This window comes from Choloepus didactylus, chromosome 5 (genome assembly GCF_015220235.1).
Source record: "Choloepus didactylus isolate mChoDid1 chromosome 5, mChoDid1.pri, whole genome shotgun sequence".
In the NCBI taxonomy this organism is placed as follows: Eukaryota; Metazoa; Chordata; class Mammalia; order Pilosa; family Megalonychidae; genus Choloepus; species Choloepus didactylus.
The window spans coordinates 145654361-145676412 of NC_051311.1; the positions used below are offsets into that span (position 1 = coordinate 145654361).

The window sequence follows — 22052 nt, forward strand, 5'->3', positions numbered from 1 at the left end:
CAGGAGACTTGATTCTTGATCATGATTGGGTAATTATATAGCTTTTATCATGTGACCATGTGATTGTGAAAACCTTGTGACTAACACTCCCTTTATCCAGTGTCTGGGCAGATGAATAATAAAATAAAGACAAAAATATATAAATAATAGGGGGGATAAGGAGTATGGGATGTTTTGGGTGTTCTTTTTATTTTTTTATTTTGGAGTAATGAAAATGTTCTAAAATTGATTGTGGCAATGAAAGTACAACTACATGATGGTACTGTGAACCATTGATTGTGTACTTTGGATGGATTATATGGTGTGTGAATATATCTCAATAAAATTGCATTTTAAAAAAAAGAACTAAAATCAGAGACCTAACTTCAAACTGGAAGAACTAGAAAAAGAAGCACAATCTAAACCCAAAGCAAGCAGAAGGAAGGAAATAACAAAGATTAGAGTAGAAATTAATGAAATTAAAAAAAAAAACATAAAGAATTGACAAAACCAAAAGTTGATTCTTTGAAAAGATCAATAAAATAGACAACCTTTAGCTAGACTGACAAAGAAAAAAAGATAGAGGACCCAAATAACTAAACCAGAAATGAAAAGGGGGACATTACTACCAAACCTGCTGAAATAAAAAGGACTATAAAAAGATAGCATGAACAACTGTACATCAATAAATTAGATAACATAGGTGAAAGGGGCAAATTTTTAGAAACAGACAAACTACCTACATTGACTCAAAAAGAAATAGAATACCTCAACAAACCAATTACTAGTAAAGAGATTGAATCAGTAACCAAAAACCTCCCAACAGAGAAAAGCCCAGGACTAGATGGCTTCACAGGAGAATTCTAGCAAACATTCCAAGAAGACTTAACTCCAATTCTGCTCAAATTCTTCCAAAAGAATTTGAGGGAACACTTCCTAATTCATTCTATGAAGCTAACATCACCCTATACCAAGTCCAGATTTAAACATACCACAAGGAAAGAAAACTAGAGAACAATATCCCTTATGAATATTGATGTAAAAATCCTCAACAAAACACTAGTAAACTAAATTGAATAGCATATTAAAAGAATTTTACACCATGATCAAGTGAGATTTATCCCAGGTATGCAAGACTGGTTCAACATAAGAAAATCAATTAATGTAATATGCCACATTAATAGAATGAAGGAAAAATCCACATATTCATCTCAATTGATGCAGAAGAGGCATTTGAGAAAATCCAGCACCCCTTCTTGATAAAAACACATAGAACACTAGGAATAGAGGGAAACTTCCTTAATATGATGGCATATATGAAAAACCCACAGCTAACATTCTACTTAATGGTGAAAGACTGAAAGCTTTCCCTCTGAGATCAGGAAGAAGACAAGGATGCCCATTGTCACAACTGTTTTTCAACATGGTACTAGAAGTTCTTGCCAGACTAATTGGGCAAGAAAAAGAAATAAAAATGTATCTAAATTGGAAAGAAGAAGTACGAGTTTCCATATTTACAAATGATATGATCCTATATGCAGAAAATCCTGAAAAATCCACAACAAAGCTCCTAGAACTAACAAATGAATTCAGCAAAGAGGCAGGATACAACATTAACACCCAAAAGTCAGTAGTGTTTCTATACACAAGCAATGAACAATGTAACAACAAATCAAGGGAAAAAAATCCCATTTACAATAGCGACTAAAAGAATCAAATCCAATAAAGCTAATCAAGGATGTAAAGGACTTGTACACAGAAAACTATAAAACAATGCTAAAAGAAATCAAAGAAGACCTAAATAAATGTAAATACATCCCATGTTCATGGATTGGAAGACTAAATATCATTAACAAGTCAATCCTACCAAAGCAATTTATAGGATTCAATGCAATCTCAATCAAACCTCCAATAACCTTCTTTGCAGAAATGGAAAAGTCCATCACCAAATTTATATGGAAGGGTAAAGGCCCTGAAATAGCTAAAAACATCTTGAAAAAGAAGAATGAAGTTGGAGGTTTCACACTTCCTGGTCTTAAAACTTACTACAAAACCACAGTAATCAAAACAGCATCATACTGGCACAAGGACAGACATATAGACCAAGGGAATCAAATTGAGAGCCCAGAAATCAACTCTCACATTTATGGCCAACTGATTTTTGACAAGGGAGCAAAGACCATTCAATTGGGAAAGAATAGTCTCTTCAACAAATGGTGCTGGAAAACTGGATCTCCGTTTGCAAAAAAAAAAAAAAAAAAAAAATGGAGGACCCATACCTCACAATATAAAAAACATCAACTCAAAATGGATCAAACACCTAAACATAAGTGCTGAAACTATCAAACTCCTAGAAGAAAACATAGGGAAGCATCTTCAGGACCTTGTGTTAGCCAATGGTTTCTTAGACTTTACTCCCAAAGCACAAGCAACCAAAATAAAAATAGATAAATGGGACCTCATCAAAATTACTTTTGTGCCTCAAAGGACTTTATCATGAAAGTAACGCAACAACCTACATAATGGGAGAAAATATTTGGAAACCACATATCCAATAAAGGTTTAATATCCAGAATACATAAAGAAATCCTTCAACTTAACAACAAAAAGTCAAACCAATTTAAAAATGGACAAAAGACTTGAAAAGACATCTCTGCAAAGTAGATCTACAAATGGCCAGAAAGCACATGATAAGATGCTCAACATCATTAGCCGTCAGGGAAATGCAAATCAAAATCACAATGAGATAGCGTTTCACATCCATTAGAGTGGCTGCTATTAAAAAATGGAAAATAACAAGTGTTGGAGAGGATGCAGAGAAATAAGAACATTCATTCATTTCTGGTGACCATGTAAAATGGTACAGCCTCTGTGGAAAACAGTTTGGCAGCTACTCAGAAAACTAAGTATAGAAATGCCTTATGACCTGGTCATCCCACTACCAGATATATACTCAGAAGAATTGAAAGCAGAGATATTTGCACACTGATTTTCACAGGGGCATTATTCACAATTGCCAAAAGAGGGAAGCAGCCCAAGTGGCCATCAACTGATGAACAGATAAACAAAATGTGGTATATACATACAATGGAATATTACTCAGCCATAAAAAGGAATGAAGTCCTGATGCATGTGAAAACATGGATGAACCCTGAAGACATCATGTTGAGTTAAATAAGCCAGATACAAAAGGACAAATATTGTAAAATCTCAATGATTTGAAACAATTAGAATAAGCAAACTCATAGAGTCAGAATCTAGAATATAGGTTACCAGGGTTCAGGGTGGGGATAGGGAATGGGAAGTTAAAGCTTAAAATGTACAGGGTTCCTATTTGGAATGATAGAAATGTTTTGGTAATGGATGGCAGTGATGGTTGTACAACATTGTGATACAATTAACAGCACTGAATTATATATCTGAATGTGATTAAAAGGGGAAATAATAGATTGTATATATAGGAACAGAATAAAAAATTTAAAAAAATCCATGGAACTACATTACACAGTGAACCCTAAGTTAAACCATGGAGTTTAGTTAATAGTACATGTATTAAAATGTGCTATCAATTATAACAAATACTCTACACCAATGCAAGATGGTGGTGGGGTGGCATATGAGAATCCTGTATTTTATGCTTATTGTTCTGTAAACCAACAACTTCTCTACTAAAGAAAAAATCTGGAAAAAAAGAATGCTTAATTTTAAAATTATTGATGTGGATGATATTGGTGTTGCAAAGAAAGTAATCAAAAATCAATAATATCAGTAAAATGTGTGATCTCACTGATAGGAAACAATCAATATATACAAATTCATAAAGTCAGAAACTAGAATATAGGTTACCAGGGGCTGGGGTCGGGGTATGGAATAGAAAGTTATGCTTCATTGGTTTAGAGTTTCTGTTTGGAGTGATGGAAAAGTTTTCATAATGGATGGTGGTGATGGAGGTGGCCACCATGGAGGCCAATCAAAAATAGTCATGGAAACATCACAAAAAGAGAAACCACCTGACATTCTAGCCTCCTGATGGAAGAACACAGCATCATCTATGAAGTGGTCTTGCCCACAAAAACCAGACCTGAATCTGACCAAGCCTCCAGATACGACTACCAATTTACAGGAAATACAAGGAGAACACCACCACAGGGATACAGTCAGCAAGACATAGACTGTGGGAAATTCTACAGGATAGGCAATCCATTTTCTTCAACAAATACATTGCAAGCTGGGGTGGGGGAGGATAAAATTGAATGTAGATTAAAAAGTCTTAAGAAATACAGCAACCAATTGCAATGCAAAGACTTTGTATCCTGATTTTAATGAACTAAAAAAAGTTTGAGAAAATCATTGAAATTGGAATACTGATTGGATATTTAATCATGTTAAGGAATTGCTGATTTTGTTAGGTTTTATATTGGTGCTATGGTTATATTTATATAGACTTACATTCTGAAAAATTATGGCTGTAAATATAACCTGGGGTAGGGAAGGAGTACCAGTGGTATTTCATTATTTTCTTCTATTGTAAAATATGTTTAGAATTTTCCATTTTAAAAAAGTTGTAAGTACCTCAGACTTTTTGCAGGCATAATATGGACAATGTTGCTTCACAGCCTGTGTTCCATCCTACCCTCAACTCCGGCCCTCTCCCAACCTGATCACTCCAACTCCAACTTTAATCAGGAGATTCAAAACAAATGTTCTATTTGACTTGAGGAATTTCACTTGGGACACTAATGACTGTGCCAAAAGCTGGTCACGTAAATGAAACACTAGAACTGACAACAGGTGCATAAATCTGTATGATTGTGATCAATAAAGCTATTAATTATTAATCCTTGTTGTTATTCATATAACACATACAACACACAATCTATTGGTACTTTGAACTCCTCCCTAACTGAGATGAGGAGAGCCTGCCATGCTCAATGTTTGTCTAGAATTCTACATGCTTCAGTAAAATGAAGCACTATTTTCACTGTAATAACGCACAAGTTTGTTGAAAATGCATTTATAAATTGATAGAATCAACACTTATGACTAGCATAAGTAAATAGAAATATGATCATTTACACTATGGAAATATACTAAATTTCTCTCTGCATTAGTCAAAAGAAGTCACTAATTGCCAAATGATTTCAAGAGCAGAAGTTCAAAATGGTGGAACTCAGAGCTTACACTAAGGTAACTTGAGCAAATTGTAAGATATTACTTGAAACAAAATATTACTGAAGTACAAAAACATTGAAGAAAAATTTAAGAATTAAACACAACATACTTGATTCACATCAAGGTGACAGACTTCAGACAAAATTTCCCTGGGTGAAATACATATTCATCTGCATAAATATGTATTTATGGATAAAAATTATAGAAATATACAGTCATATGTCTGTTTTACTCTCAAAATGAATAGAAGTGGAAGGTAATATTTGGCATACTTATTTCTTTATCATGTAATTGCAACATTTTCATATAATTTTCTTTCCAAATCAGTGTTTACATGCATTTTAATAAAATAACCTGTGTTCTCCATGGTTTAAATTGCAACTTGGGTTTAAGTAACCAAACTTTTTGTAAGAGACAATACTTTGACAACGGGCTTTTCTCAATGCAGTGGGAATAAAATATCCTCGCGGAATCTTTCTTCCATCCATTATCCTCCCCTCTACAAACTCTTGGGCATTGTGAGACAAGAGTGCTGTCCTCAGAAATGGGCTGCAATTGATTGAAAAGGAGCTTTTTTGTGGAAGAATATTGTGGTAGTTTGAAGCTATTATGACCCCATGTTCTTTGAATTCGTTCCTGTGGGTGCAGACTTATTGAAGGCTGGACCTTTTGATTAGGTTATTTCAATTGAGATGTGACCCATTTCATTCAAGGTTAGTCTTAATCTGCTTACTGGAGTCCTTTACAGGAGGATAAAACATATACACAAAAGCTAAGAGATGAAATTCAGAGAAACACCCAGAGAAGTTTAGAGAAAAAGATACAGATGGAGAAACCAGAAGCAGAAACAACAAAACCCGGGAGAGAAGGACCAGCAGACGTAGCCATGTGCCTTGCTATCTGATGGAGAAGCCCAAGCTTGCTATTAACCGGTCTTCAGAGAAGGTATCATCCTGTTGGTCCTTTAATTTGGACATTTTCACAGCCTTATAATTGTAACTTGTAAGCTAATAAATCCCCATTGTTAAAAGCCAGTCCATTTCCGGTATATTGCATTTTGGTAACTTTAGCAAACCAAAACAAATATCATCTTGCTTTAAAGATCCGAAGAAAGTTAAAAAGGATTTGACACTCTCTAGGCTACTTGAATTCTGCTCAGAAGAACCAGCCTCGTTTTGGATCTTTGTGCCTCAAAAGATGGGAGATGGGAGGCTTTTCTCTTGTCTAATGTAATTATCACCTTTCATTTTTTTATCTGTCTTCCCGGGATGAGTAAGATATCTATAGTATGCCTTGAACTATTTTATCAATATTTGCTCATGTGTCTTTTCAGTTTCTCCCAGAGTTCTGATTTCTTATTGTTAATGTTTTTCTATTCAAATTACAATAATCATAGAAATTTTCAATAATTTTTTGTAATTACAATTTAATTCCAGCTCATTGTAAATTTTAATAAAAGTTCAGCATATCAGTTCAGTGTACATGAGAAAAACATGGGACTGGATACCAGATGAACTGAATTCTAGTTTTAGTTCTGTTACTTGCTACATGTGTTATCCTGAGCAAGTCCCTTAACCTCTCTGGACCTGAGCTGTCTCATCTACAAAATGAAGAGCTTAGAGATTTTTCCTTTTCTTCTAGATATTTAAACTTCCTTTTGTCCTAAAATTTTGTGATTTTGACTTCAAGTTAGAACTGTCTCACATGCAAGACCTTTGTGCTATACTTATGAATTGGCTACTCACAAATTATTCATAGTCCCCTTCTCTTTTGCCATCCCAATCATGGGCTAGAAAGCTAACATTCTGGATTCCCAGATTCCCCTGCACTTACATGGGATGGCCATGTAACCAAGAACTGGCCACTGAGATATTAGATGAAGTCTCTGGGAGACTTCCAGGAAAGCCCTTTTAAAAGGACAGATTCAGCTATAATACTCCTTCAGCCTTTTGATCCTTCTTCCATCTTCCTGCTTGTAATGTGGCCTTAAGCCTCGAGCCCCAGCAGCGATTTCTGATCAGGAGGCACAGACATGAGGACTAAGGCCAATATTCTAATGCTGCTGCAATTAAAAAAGATGAAAAGAGACTTGTTTCCAACCGCATCTTGGACCTAGCTGCCAACAATCACAGTTTTTGTTGTTTGAAACAAATTCTTACCTGTTTAAAGCTCTGTTAATTGTACTTTCTATGAACTACAAACGAATGCAGCCCTAACTAATAAACCTTAAAAGCAATGATTTTTTTTCAGAATGTAATGATTTTGCAACATAATGCAGTACACTTTAAAATTAATCCTTCTCCTTGCAATCAGCTTACACTTAGAGACAACTTTCCTTTGCCATTGTTTAGAACTTTTAGGTCTTCTGCACAACCCTCTAAGACCTTGCTTATCCCCCTCTTCCTCTGTGAAATTCTCTTCAATTCTTCAAAGTAGAGCTTATCACACCCTCCTCTGTGCTACCAGCAGCCCTGGAATTCTCCTCTGTTTTTGCCTATATCTCATACTACAATGAATTATTTTATATTATTTCATCCTTACTAAACCAAGGGTCTCCAGAGGACAGTCAACATCTCCTATTCAGCTTTGTTTACCCAAATTCTAGCTTTGAACCTGGCACACAGTAGATGTTCAAAATAAAATAGTTTAATACTATAATTTAGGATGGGTGCACTAATTCATTAATATCATCACCATTTGGTACACTTGTCACTTAGTGGAAGTGATCTGAGACAACTGGGCCCCTTGTTGATTGTTCTATTTACAGACTGTATGAATGACACATTTACCTCTAAAAGTGATACACACTTATTTCAAGACGAATTCCTTTCCGGCATAAAATCTATGTCGACCAGTCACCCTCTACCTTCCCTGATGCGTGTAAGCAGTAATATGGTTAATCCTGGATTTGTTCGTCAATTTAAGGAAAAATAAAAGACGTCATTAAGGTCCTGAAACTCATGGGCATGAAGAACAGGGAGCTTTTCATAAACACTGCTCAGTAAATATTCATGATTCCTGGGAGGCATGCGTTATGCCTTTCCTGGGACAGTATGTATTACAAATGGAAGACACAGTATGGTATTAATTCTATCTGATCTATTGATTTCCATGGCATAGCACAGGAAGAAGACATTCAGAACAGCAGAGTCTGTGTGTTTTTAAGGCAAGAACTATCCTAAAAAGGTCAAAAAAGTAATTAGGATGTAATAGGATTGTGTGAGATTACGTTAAAGCCTACAGTTATTCAGTTTATTGTATTTTGCTACTCACCACTAAATGTCTATCTATCTAAGCAAACTGAAGCTGATTCACTTATATTTAAGATTCCTCAGAAAAATTAATATTTTAGTGACCTTCATTCACTGAAGCTATGGATAAAACCACGTTTTCTCAAGGAAAGTGAAAAGAAACATGGTTTAGAAGAGTGCTCTTAAACTTTAGTTATTCACATACCAAATTTTGGCTACAATTTTGGCCCTATACAATCATAAATTAATGAATGGTTCCTTTTTTTCTTTTGGAAATTTACTCTTTTTGTTTTCTTTTCAAGTAAATTTACATCAAAAGAAATTGCAAATCCACGTAACAAATTTAAATAAATATGTACATATGTGTGCATATAAATGTGTATATAGGTATATCATATATAATACATTAAATTAATATATGTATCAGTAATTATATTTTAGGAAGATACTATTGCCCAAAAGGCTCTAAACCTTAGGCCTTATCTTTTTATTGTTAAAAAGTGAGATAATTGAAAAGGAAATAATTTTCTCATTTTGTGAGTTAATATCATGTCCATGTATCATGTAAAGCCCTTTTAAATACTATCAGAGATACACATCCTACAGCTTAGCAAGCATGAATATAGTAGAAAGAGGACAGGTTTTGGAGCATGACAGAGATGGATATAAATTCTACCTTTACCGCTTACTGAGTAACTTGGACAGGTTCCCTTATCTCTCTCATTTGTAAAACGGAGATAACAAAGTGCATAATGGCATACAATATGGGAGCAGAATGTTATAATTGGCAAATGCATGCTAAAGTGTGATGATATCTATAGTTTATTTCAAAATGTTTCAAATGGCTCTCTATATCAACTTAGCTAGGATAAATTAAGCCTCCCAAAGTTCCCCTCCCTGTATATTTCTGATTAGGGTGGGCAACAAGAGATATTTGTGCATGAGATTTGGAGGGCAGAAATGAATTAGAAGCTATTTTGATTTTTACACTCAGACTGTTATGATAGGAAAATTCAAGTGAAAGCCACTTGATCTGCTTCTGCCCATGAAAATCATAAACCAAAAACAGTACCTCATTTTTGGAGTGATTGCAGAGATTAATGCCACCAAAATGGGCTTGCAGGGTGATGCCTATCATATACCCATTCAACTCACTGATTTTGCCTATGCAGAAGACAGAATAACAGTAGCTTATCATAAATTTAATCATGTGGTGATTCATTGCAGCTGCTATTCCAGATATGGTTTCATTGCTGGAGCAAATCAACAAATCTCTTAGCACCTGATCCATTGCTATTGATTTTGCAAACGTTTTCTCTCTATTCTTGTTTGTAAAGAACATCAAAGTAGTGTGCTTTCAGCTGGGGAAACAAAAAATATACCTTCACTGTCCTACCTCAGGAGTATATAAACTCTCCAGCCCTGTGATTAATCCAGTCTACAAGGAACTTGGTCATCTTCCCATTCTACGTAACATCACATTCTAGTCCACTACACTGATAATTTTATGTTGCTTGGACCTGGTGACCAGGAAATAGCAACTACTGTAGACACACTGATAAGATACTTGCATGCCAGAAGGTGGAAAACAAGTTTCACAAAAATTCAGGGGATTGCCACCTTGGTGAAAATTTTAGGAGTCCAAATGGTCTGGGGCATGTCAATGTATCCCTTCCAAGGTGAAGGACAGTTGTCATATCTGATTCCTTCTCCCACTAAGAGACAAACCCCCTAGTGAGCCTCTTTGGATTCTGGAGGCAATATACCTCATTTGGGCATGCAGTAGCCCATTTATCCAATGATTTAAAAAGTTGCCAGTTTTGAGTGTGGCCCAGGACAAGAGGAGACTCTGCACCAAGTCCAGCCTGATATTCAGGCTATTCACTTGGGGCACATAACCCAGAACTGATGGTGTTTGAATTTCAGTGGCAAATAGGGATGCTGTGTGGACCGTTTGGCAAGTCCTTATGGGTAAATTGCAATGAAGACCATAAAGATTTTGGAACAAAGCCATTCCATCCTCTATGGATAACTACTCTCCTTTGGATAAACAGCTTTTAGATTCCTATTGGGCCTTAAAAGAGACATAAGCCACCAAGTCACAAAGTGACCTGAGCTGCCAATTATGTAGTGGGTGCTGTCTGACCCACCAAGCCATAATGTTCAGAGTGTATAGCAGCACTCCATCATCAAATGGAAGTGGTTTATATGAGACTGGGATCCAGAAGGTCCTGAAAGCATTAATAAGTTACATGAGGAAGTGTCCTAGATGTCTATGCTGCTATTCTCACTATATTGCCTTTTCTCTCTCAGCCTACACATATGGCCTCCTGGGAAGTTCTCCACAACCAGGTGACTGAGAAGGAAGATACATAGACTGGATTTACAGGTGTTTTGCATGATATGTAGGCTCCAGCTGAAAGTAGACAGCTGCACCATTACAGACCCACTTTGAGACACTACTGGAGGACAGTGGTGAAGGGAAATCCTCCCAGTGGGCAGAACAATGAGCAGTGCACCTGTTCATTTTGTCTTTGAGAGATGGGCAGAGGGATGAGTCTACACCAGTGGGTTCTCTTCAGCTCATCGTGGCTTTCCTGTGGGCTCCTAATGACTAATTCTAGAGGCTGGTGTTCCTTAAAGGAGACTTCAGCTCCTCACACTCCTTTTTATCTGAGTGGTGATTGTCAGTGGTTTTGCATTTTTCCTGAATCAGTGGGGCAAGTTTTGTATCAACTGTGTCTATCTATAACATAAAGCCAAGTTTTAGCTGAATAAAAATTTCTGAATAAAAATAAGAGATCTATGAAAAATCCAACATGATTTCATGTTACTGACTCTCATAAGAGAATGTGGGAGTTATGGCCTGCCCTCAGGTCATCAGATATCACAGTCGCCTCCCTGCTCATCTTCCCAAGGACTGCCTCCAAGAACTTCACAAAGGACTACAGCTCAACATGACCCTGAAGTCCAGCCCTAAGCACTCCTCTGTAACCATGGCTTCACCAGGCCACATGCCACCATACATCACAGAGACTCCCCACAGTGTCCCACCTAGAACCCAAGCCAGTACCTGGAAACCACTGCAGAACATCCTTGATTCCCCTCTAACATGGGATACTTGCAAAAGGACTACAGGTTATGGAGGAAGATCCAGATGCAAAATGATGTGATTTGGAGGGAAAGATCCAGAGTAGGCGGGGACATGATAGCATGGAGATTTTAAGTGTGGGCTCTACAATCAGACTATCTGGGTTCATTGCTGGCTAGTTCATTTACTAGCCTTGTGAATGAAGGCAAGATATTAATTAATCTAACCATCAGGTTTCTCATATGAAATATGAAGATAATAAAATCTACTACAAAGGTTGCTATGAGAATTAAATGACCTCATGTGTGGCCCAGCTCTCAAGGACAGACAACATGATCCAAGCAGCAGGCAGGGCAGCCCTAGATCCCAGCTGTCCAAGGTCAGCTCAGCTAGGGCACTGGGGAGTGATCCTCTCCTTCTGCCATTCATGGTCTTCTTGATGCAGCAATGGAGAAAAGGCAGAATTAGGATGCATGATTTTCCATCTACAATGAGTTGAGCACCATCACAGATGTGGGGCCTTAGAAGTTCCCTGCATAATTCTTCTTGCAATTACATATTTTTAGAAAACCAAAGTCCTTTCCTTTCTTTATCCCTCTTTTAACTCTACACATTTCCAATCAGAGCCTTTCTCAGTGTGATGTCAGCTCGGGGCTCTCCCATGGTGCTGCTGTCTTCCATGCTCACATTTGGCTTCTATACCAAATTTGGCTTCACAACCATCTCACAATGATATGGGCTCTAGTTTAGGTCATTGACTATCACTGGGAGCCTGCAATGTTTCCTCGGTGACACCCTATAATGCTAGGTGGCTTCTTTCCAACTCTTAAAAACCAGCTATTTTTTAAATTGCCCTTTTTTATCATTCTTCTCGTATTTTTGATTCAAGTCTATTTTTCTCCAGGTATTTTTCCAGTTTTATTAGGCTTTTTAAAACTAAAATACTCTAGGATTAAGTCTACTTCTCATTTTACTCCATTGAATAGTGAATCCATAGGCCAGGCACAGTATACATACTCAAATATTAGCTCTTTTTATTATTAACATTATAAATATTCCTATTGAGAACGCTGCTTGACTATTTAAAATGTGTCAGAGAAAACAAAGTTTAGGGATGTGAAAGAACCTCTTATTTTGCTCATGGGAAGAATGCACATTTCATGGCAGACAATACAGACAAAAAGTACCCACTATTGGTATGTAAAAGGTAAGGAATATATGGAGAAATGTGGAAAAGCGGATCTTCTACATAGTGAAAAAGATAATTTTAAATCCTCTCATCAACCATCAGAGGTACACAGCTACACTTGAGCAAAACTGGTACAGGAGAAAGAGAAGAGGCTTTGGAGCTGGTGAGAGCTGGATATAATTTCCAGTTCTGCCATTTCCTAACTGTGTAACTTTGCGAAGTTCCCTTATCTCTTTGTCCTTCAGTTTCCTCAACTGTAAAATGGGGATAACAGAGTACCATAATGTTATGTGAAATGGATGTCAATATTTTCAATGTATGTTGAAATATCATAGTGTCTACTACTTTGAAATGTTTCAGAAAGAGAGAGAAGAAGGAGGAGGAGGAGGAGGAGGAGGAGGAATTATAGCAAAATGTTAACAACTGTTGAATCTAGCAGGTATGCATATGGGTAATCATTGAAATAGCCTTTCTACTTTCCCTTACGTTGAAAATTTTCATAATAAAGAGCTAATCACAAGAGAGAAAGAAGACAGCACTAGCTAGTACTGGGACACGAGGATTCTTAATTGAACTGCCCTCTACTCACCCAGTGCCCTGTGTTCTGTGCTAGTTTCCAGGTGCTGGTTTGGGTTCCAGGTGGAACACTAAGGCTTTGTGGTGTCTTGTGGGGTGTGGCCTGGTGGAGCCATGGATATGGGAGAGTGCTTAGCCTATGGCCTACTGTAATGCCCTCTTTGGAGGCAGTCCTCGAAAATGCAGGAAGGCAGGCGGCCGTGACTGCTTCCAACCTAAGGATAGACCTTGACTTCCTTGGTTTCTTGCGGGAGTCAGTAACATGTGCAGCCACAGTTAGATTTTTTTTCATGAATCTCTCACTTCTATTCAGAAATGCTAATCATCTAAAAGCCAATTTATGTTAAAGGAAAGAGACAGCTGGCACAAAAACTTGTCCCAAAGATTTAGGAAAAATGTGAAATAACTGCCAACTGCAGCAATGATAAAAAGGAGTGGGAGGAGATGGAACCTTTAAAGTGCATGAGCCTTGAGCACTGTCATCAGAAACCAGGAGCCTGTGGGAAAACCATCAAGAACTTGAAAGGAAACAATTTGAGCCTCAGGAGGAACTGTAGAAACCAGGTACAATAGGAGCTGAAGTCTAAAGTTACAATAATGGACCAGTCATTGGGAGATGAAACATCAGTCATCACACCATAAGTAGCTTTTCCAAACAGAGCACTTGGTGCAGAGCTGGGCCTCCTGGGGTCCCTTACCTGCAAGTGGGCCCTCCCTCACCTGAAGGCAGAGCTGCCCTCTCCCCTCCACTTGACTAAGTTACCAGGTTACATGTACCCACCTCCTCCTTCCATCTGAGGGTCAAGGGCAGGAGATCTGAGGGGCCAGTTCATGATAAGAAGTCTTCTCCTCACCTCCGCCTTTTTTAGCTGCCATATATGGACCCTGCAACCCCCACCACCATCAAGGGCTGGCTTTTCCCCCAACTACATCCTGAAACAGAAATCAGTGCCTTCAAAAATTAATTCAATCTTCAAACAAACCAACTTCTGGACTTCCAAACTGTTCTGAGACTCTTGGAGCGTTCTTTTGCCTCACTTAGAAAAAAAATTATTTTGATTTCTCCTCTTTCGGTATTAGTTTATGCAATTCCTGTTCAAACTGAAGCTTAACGTAGCTATAATTTTCAGAGTTTTTAAAATGGTATGAATATATGTGTGTTTTTGTATACCTACATGTACATAATATTTCTTTTCTATTTCACCCTTTAGAGAGTATAAAGACTGTACTCATTTTAAATTATCAATCCTTTATATCAACAATAATATGGGTAGTTTATGTGTATCATCAATAGAAGATAGTTTTCACTATAAATGTTTTTGTTTGCCCAATGCTGTACTGTAATTAAAAGACAAATATAAAGGTTGATTTTTACCTATTTAATATTGATTAGTTTAAATAATAGATAGGAATTAATATGAATTATTTGCTTCAAAACATACCCTTCCAACATGCCTAGAAACTGTTCACTTACACTGTTAGTATATGTAACAAAACTTTATCCATGAAGTGAAACTGCAAAGGGGAACTTTTGTCCAGACCCAGTTCAAATGGCCACAATTTCCAAAACATTGTATGAGAATTAAATAAAATTATAATAACAGATCCTGTTTTAAATAATTTAATCTTATAAAAATTCTTTTACTATTAAAAACAAATCATAAGGAATTTATACATCAACTCAAACTGATTTCTTTAATTAATTTTAAGACCGTAGACAAATATTAAACTGATTAATTAATAAATAATCTTTGAGTGTCTGGATAATTGGTAAATAAGAACAAGACTGAAGACTGGTCACTTAATATAATTTTAATTTACCCTATATCTTTAGTTGGCTATAGATTAACAGGGTGTGCAAATGACTTTTATGATTATATATATATTTATTTTGTTACCTTAAATTTGTTAAAATTTGTTAAAATTAAAAAAATAGTACTCTAGTTTTCTCATATGTTTGCAAAAAAGTGGTTACTATGGTTAAATATAAATAGTTGACTATACCAAGTATAATTATTACAGAGAAATATGAATACAAGATAATTGATATGACTTGGTTGCTGAATAAAATATTACAGTTTATTAAGATAATAAATACAATATAATATATACATTGTTTTTAATATAGCATAGGTTAATTTTATTTAAAAATGAAATGTAGTATTTATTAAAAAGACAAATGTACTATCTACTTCTATATTTATATTTCTGTATATATGTAAATATAAATATGAAAGGTTATTAATAATCCTTCACTGCAAATTGTTACATGAATAAGATATAAAATAACTAAAATTAGAGGAGGGTTTTTTTTCTGTAAAACTGATGTTTATTCTGTGCTCAGAAAATAGAGACTACTTTTACCATCAAAATATTCTGTTAACTCTCTGTGATTTTAACATATTCTTCAATCTTTTTTAATGATTTTTTTAATCATTTTGATAAAAAAAAAAGCCCTTTTGAAAACATTATACTTCAATACTTTTGGTTTACATCTTGTCATCTCTGGGAACTATTCTTGATTTTCCCTTTCCCAATTTCCTGAATTTAGAATGATAAAAGTATTACAATGATTTTTATCCCTAAGCTATATTTGAGTTTGCAAAAAAGTATGGAATAATTAATAATTAAGTCTATTTATCATTCTCCAAAATTTAATTAATTCAGAACCATTATGAGAGTTCTTTTGCTTACCAAACTTAGCTTTAAAAAAAATCTTTGTCATAAAAAAGAAAGTTCATCTTCAAGATTATTTCCATGTCAAATATGTTACTATAAATATGTTCAATGAGCATGCAATCTTCAAGACAAAAGAAGCATATTCATGTTTAAGTACAATGACTGGTATGATAACTATCTAAAAATAGATTTGATTCCAGGATTCTAGATTTAAATACTCTTGTCAACCAGAGACAATTACAATACATCTTACGAAATAAATTAAAGACTCTGGAGATATGCTCATTGTTTTTATAGTTTCTTTCTCCTTCACCTGTCACTATCCATAGAGGAGAACCCCACAAATGCTTAACCTTTGTTAAGGAACTTTTTGTATTATGTGCCTACCATCTTAAGACTCCCCTGGATAACCCTGATGTTCCAGTTTGCTAAAGCTGCTGGAATACAATATACCAGAAATGGATTGGCTTTTATAAAGGGGATTTATTAGGTTACAAATTTACAGTTCTAAGGCCGTAAGTGTCTAAACTAAGGCATCAACAAGAGGTTACCTTCACTGAAGAAAGGCCAATGGCATCCGGAACACCTCTGTCAGCTGGGAAGGCAAGTGGCTTGCGTCTGCTGGTCCTTTGCTCCTGGGTTGCATTGCTTTCAGCTTCTGATTCCAGTAGCCTTCTCTTTAAGCATCTGTGGGTTCTCACTTATCTTCTCCAGGGCAAACTCTGGGCTTCATCTCTTAGTTTAGCATCTCCAAACATCTTTCTGTCTACTTCTCCAAGCGTCTAGGTATGTGTTGGCTCTGAGCTCATTCTCTCTCCCTGAGCTCTCTTAAGGACTCCAGTAAACTAATTAAGACCCACCTTGAATGGCTAGGGTCACATCTCCATGGAAACAATCAAATGAAAGGCCCCACCCACAATAGGTCTGCCCCACAAGAGTGGGTTAAAAGACCATAGTCTTTATAGTGGGAAGCAAGCTTCTCTTGCTCACTAACTCTGCTGCTCTGGAAGATTCATGCATGGATTGGTAAGTTATCTCTGAAGAAACCATGACCAGGTGGGCATGAGCCACTACCACACATAACAAGAGACCCTTGCCGGCAACATCATGGGAGGACATCAAGATGGGGTCCTTTAAGGGCACAAGCCAAAGCCTACCAAAGGATAAACAGCTTGAAGCCAACTGACCCTTAAAAATGATGCACCCCAGACAAAACACAAAAAGAACAAAAAAAGGAGTAAATGAAGATGTGAATGGATTCACAGAATACCTGACAGAACTCACAGATGGCTCAAAATGGGGAGATGATAACAACAGATAGCCAGAAAGCAAGGGAAGAAATTGCAATTGCTTTAACAACAACAACAACAACCAAAAAAAAAAAAGACGGTCTTTGGAAGGTAGAAGATTAAAAAGAAAAGCAGCAAAGAAAAATGCAATGGTATGTTTCCATTTTAGAAAACCTGGCCATGGGATTGCAGATTGTCCGGCTGCCCTTGAGAAGCAAGATACGGGCACTGGAATATGTTATTGGTGTGGTTTCACAGAGCATGAAATAACCAAGTGCAAGGCTAAAGTAGACCCAGCTCTTGGTGAATTTCCTTTTGCAAAATGACTTGTTTGTGGGGAAATGAGACACTTGTCCAGATCTTGTCCAGATAACTCCAAAGAATTCTGTGCTGGTGGTGGTTGCTGCAGACTTTGTGGCTCAGTGGAACATTTTACAATTGCCTGAGAGTCAGAATTCAGATTGAATGGTCACAGTTGGTCACTGGGCAGCGGGAATGAATGCAGACTATGAAGAAATTTTGGATGTTCCTAAACCACAGAAGTCCAAAACAAAGATACCCAAAGTTGTTAATTTTTTGATAATACTAGTTGTATGGTTAATTACCACCTCATTGCTACATTCTGAATTGGACCTACTTCCCAAGATGGAGCTAAGCTCCCTCAAAAACATTTCCTGAGTTTTGTCCTTTAAGGAGTACTTCCAGCACGTTTGGAGAAAATCACTGAAGAAAAGTATAAGATGTTTAAACTGGATCCTCTAAGAGAACATATTTTAACAGGCAGAACTTATGTATAACTAGTGGTTATGTACCTGATTATAACAATCAACTTTTCTTAAAAACATAGGAAATTATGCTTTAGTTACCCTAACAAAGGGTAACTGCTTTACATTTGGAAATGAACGTAGTTATATTGCTTTCTCGTTTCAAAGTATCAATTTATTATTACAATAGAAACTTACTTATAAATTGCCACAAAATTTGCTGTATTCTAAAAATCTTGAATAAAACTCACTTGCTATTTGTTTAAAAAAAAAAAACATAGTCTTTTATGGAGTACATAACAGATTCAAACCAGCACAAATGGACAACAAATTTATGCATTCTTAGATGCTTTGCTGGTACTCTAGGAGGTACCCATAATAAAAGTAGAGTTTTAGCAAAATGCTTCACAATATTCCCACTATTACAAAGGTAAATTGGCCATAATCTTGAACCAATATTATTGGAATAATTTTAAGGCATTTACCAAGAATGTTTCCAATGTATGTCCTACCTGTGAATGACACAATGCAGGCAAAACCATAAAAGTAGGACATGGAAAGGAATAAAAGTCTCAAGACCTCTTTTGTATCTCCAAATAAGAGTTTATACAAATGCCCTTAGAAATGGGCTTCACTGTGACCTGATTATGGCATGCTTTTTCTCAGGATGGGTTGAGGATTTTGTCAGAGAACTAAAGCCTAAAAGTAGCAAAAAAAAAAAAAAAAAAAAAAAAAAAAAGTTGCTTGTTTTTATATTCCCAATTTGTGGAATCCCAACTTAGTCAGAGAACTGGAACATCTGTGATTAGACTAAAAGAAAAAGGCATGACCTGGATCTCTAGAACATTCCTACCTGGACTTTGAGACACATTTTCACGGCCTGGATTTAGTCATCAAGCCCCCTGACTTTACCATCTATTACAGAGACTAACAATCATTTTGCTTTTCATAATTGCCCATATCACAGTTGGCCAGTGCATCTTGTACAGTCTAAAATGCACAACCATTGTCATGTCAGATAACTCAATAACTCATTGTGTAATAAAAGGATTCCTCTCTTTCCCTCACAACCCAAATGCAATCCATCAGCAAGTCCTATTAACTCTACCGCCAAAATAAATCCCAGATCTGACCACTTTTCATCGTCTCCACTGCTCAAACCAAGCCCAGCTATCAGCTGTCACCTGTACTATTGTGACAGCCTCCGATGAATCTCCCACCCTCCATTCTGGCCCTTCATTCCCCTTCCACTGTCCATTCATCTCATAACAGCTAGAGTGAGCTTTACAAATAGGAAATATATATATGTACCCGCAACGTCAAGTTTATGAAAAGATGTTCAAGCTCAACAAGGAACAAAACATTTTCAAATTAAAATACCACATTGCTCAATGCAGTGTTTGGCATATAAGAAAAACAATTTGGCAAAGATTTGGCAGATTGGCAAATATTTTTAAATAAAAATTCACAGTATTGGCAAGGGCTCATGGAAACAATACTCTATATACTCTGGAGAAATTGTGAATTTTATCGGAAAATTTTTCTCAAATGTCTTCAAATCATTCATAAACTTTGAACGAGTACTTTTCATGTTTAAATTTTTAACTTAACGATTTAATTAAGGATGTGCACAAAGTTGTAGCTTCTGCATCTTCTATGCAACAGGATGAGACCTTCGGAAATTAGTTGGTCTCTTGGTTTGTTCATTTGTTTGTTTGGTCTACAGCTCCAGCTTGGGTCAGAAGGTTAAGAAAAGAGATTTTTGTTATGTCACACAAGGAGGGTTTGCCTAAGGAAGTCCAGTGTTTCACAGCCTTGACTACATTTAAAACCTTTCAGGGAGTATTTTAAAAACCCATTGCCCAGGCACTATTCCCAGAGATTTTGCTTTCTTTGCTCTGGGGTAAGGCCCAGCCAGGATCCTTTGAAAGTTCCCAGGGAAGTTCTCAGAGTAGTAAGGTGAGAAGGATTGGCCTAGGGTTTCCTCACCCCAGGGGGAAGGGGACTTCTCCACACTGCAGTTTTCTGAGGGGGGGCAGAGACAGCACCCCAAGTAACCAAACCTGCAAGGGGTCTGGCTGCATAGGAACTACAGAAGGCTGGCTCCACAGCCCCCTGATTGAGGGTAGCAACCAGGGTTCCTGGAACTGAGCCAGCAGCCATTAGCAGAAAGCCCCATGCACTCTTTATATAACCAAACCCTTCTCCATAAAGTGATACTATAAAGGGGAACTTTTTTCAAACTTAGTCCAAATTTTCACAATATCCAAAACCTAGTATCTAAATTAATTAGATTTTCTATGAAGGTTTTACAATATTGCCTGTCACATGGTTAAGTGTTCAATAAATGCCTCACTTTCCTCTTCTGAAGAGTAGTCTCCTTGGAAAGGTAAAATGAGATTCCTTGCAAAGCCCCTTATCCATTTTAGCTGATAAATATTTTTGGCTAGAATTCTTAAAAGATAAAATGTATGAAATTAGACTATACAATTTTCTTTCTCTCCTTTCCTTGCCCTCTTCTACCACTCACCGTATTCTGCCTTGCATTCGTTTTACAGCCTGAGTTCACCTACAGAGATGCAAGGCAGAGGCCTTTGTACACCCCTGCAGATACTGCTGGATAAATGAGAGGATGGGGCCCCCCAGACTAAGCTCCTCCTTTTGCTTTCTCTGCCCACTCCCACCACTAGCCCTCTTCCCCAAGGATGCATCAGGGTCAAGTGCAAGTACAGGGTGAATCTTTGATGGACGGAACATAAATATTCCTGAATTAGATGTGTCCTCTGCCACTGAGGCACAGAGGTGCATTTTTGGATGGCCAGCAGGTTCTGGGTTAAACTTTCCTTGCCATCAGATGGTCACAGCTAAGCTCAGATGCAACCAAGGCAAAAAGGCTGTTGGGCCTGCTTAGGTGTTCTGCCTAATGTCAAAAAGAGTCTTCCTTTTACTTAAGTCCATCTATCTCGGCAAGGGTAGGAGTGGTTGATCCTCTCTGGTTCCCAAATATCAATGTTTTGACTAGAAAAACAACTAATTTATATTCAGTAGACCAGGCATTTTAATACTGGTTTAACCTTGTATGTTCAAGAATGAATTTTTTTAGGTTATAAAACTTCGTCATAGACTAGAAAGGGTCTTTTTTTGTTGTTTCTGGGGCATGGTTGGGGGATAGTATATTTGTTTCCTATTGCTGCTATAACAAATGACCAAAAACTTAGTGGCTTAGAACAAATTATATCTGGAGGCCAGAAGCCCAAAATGAATCTTACAGAGCTAAAATCGAGGTATTGGTAGGGCTGCATTCATTCTGGAAGTTCTAAAGGAAAATCTGTTTCCTTGCCTTTTCCAAATCCAAGGCGCCACCTGCATCCCTTGGCTCATGGTCCCTGCCTCCATCTTCAAAGTCAGCAGCTGAGCATCTCCAAATTTCTGACTCTGACATCTTCTCCTGCCTCCCTCTTCCATTTTAAAGCACCCTTGTGATTACATGGGCTCTACCCACATATTCCAGTATCATCTCCCCATCTCAAGGTCAGCCAATTAGCAAACTCAATTCCGTCTTCACAGAACATAACATATCCACAGGCTCTGGGGATTAGGATGTGTATATCTTTAGATGGCCCTTATTCTGCCTACCACCAGGCATATGCCAAATTTTGATCTTGCTTGTAGAAAATGATGGTCTTACTTACCTGATGATGTCCCTACCTACTGAAGATAGATGGGTCTTCAAACTTCAAAAGAAGGCTTGAGGCTGTGGCCTCAGGTTGCAGACAAGGAGCAAGACTCTTGGCACATTCAGGGAACCTTCATGGTGACCACAGTAGAGGTGGTTGGAAGTCAGGGTTGCTTTTAATTTTTAAAATCCAAATATTCAGGCAACTAAGATGTGTCTGACCAGAGCCCAGGTGGGTATTTAACTAGGTCTTAGGATTCCAATCGAAGTAATCAGGGTGGGGGGTAGCCAGAATTAGAGTTCTTAGGCCATCTTCGAGTCAAAAGTTGGGGAAACAAACTTCAAACACAATATCCATCCAGCAAAAACAAGGCTGCCATTGTGAG

General features: G+C 37.1%; 1 pseudogene; it reads left to right on the forward strand.

Moving 5' to 3' along the window:
• Window positions 1-16985: 16985 nt before the first annotated feature.
• On the forward strand, window positions 16986-17904 carry LOC119535465 (annotated as a pseudogene).
• The last annotated feature ends 4148 nt before the right edge of the window (window positions 17905-22052 follow it).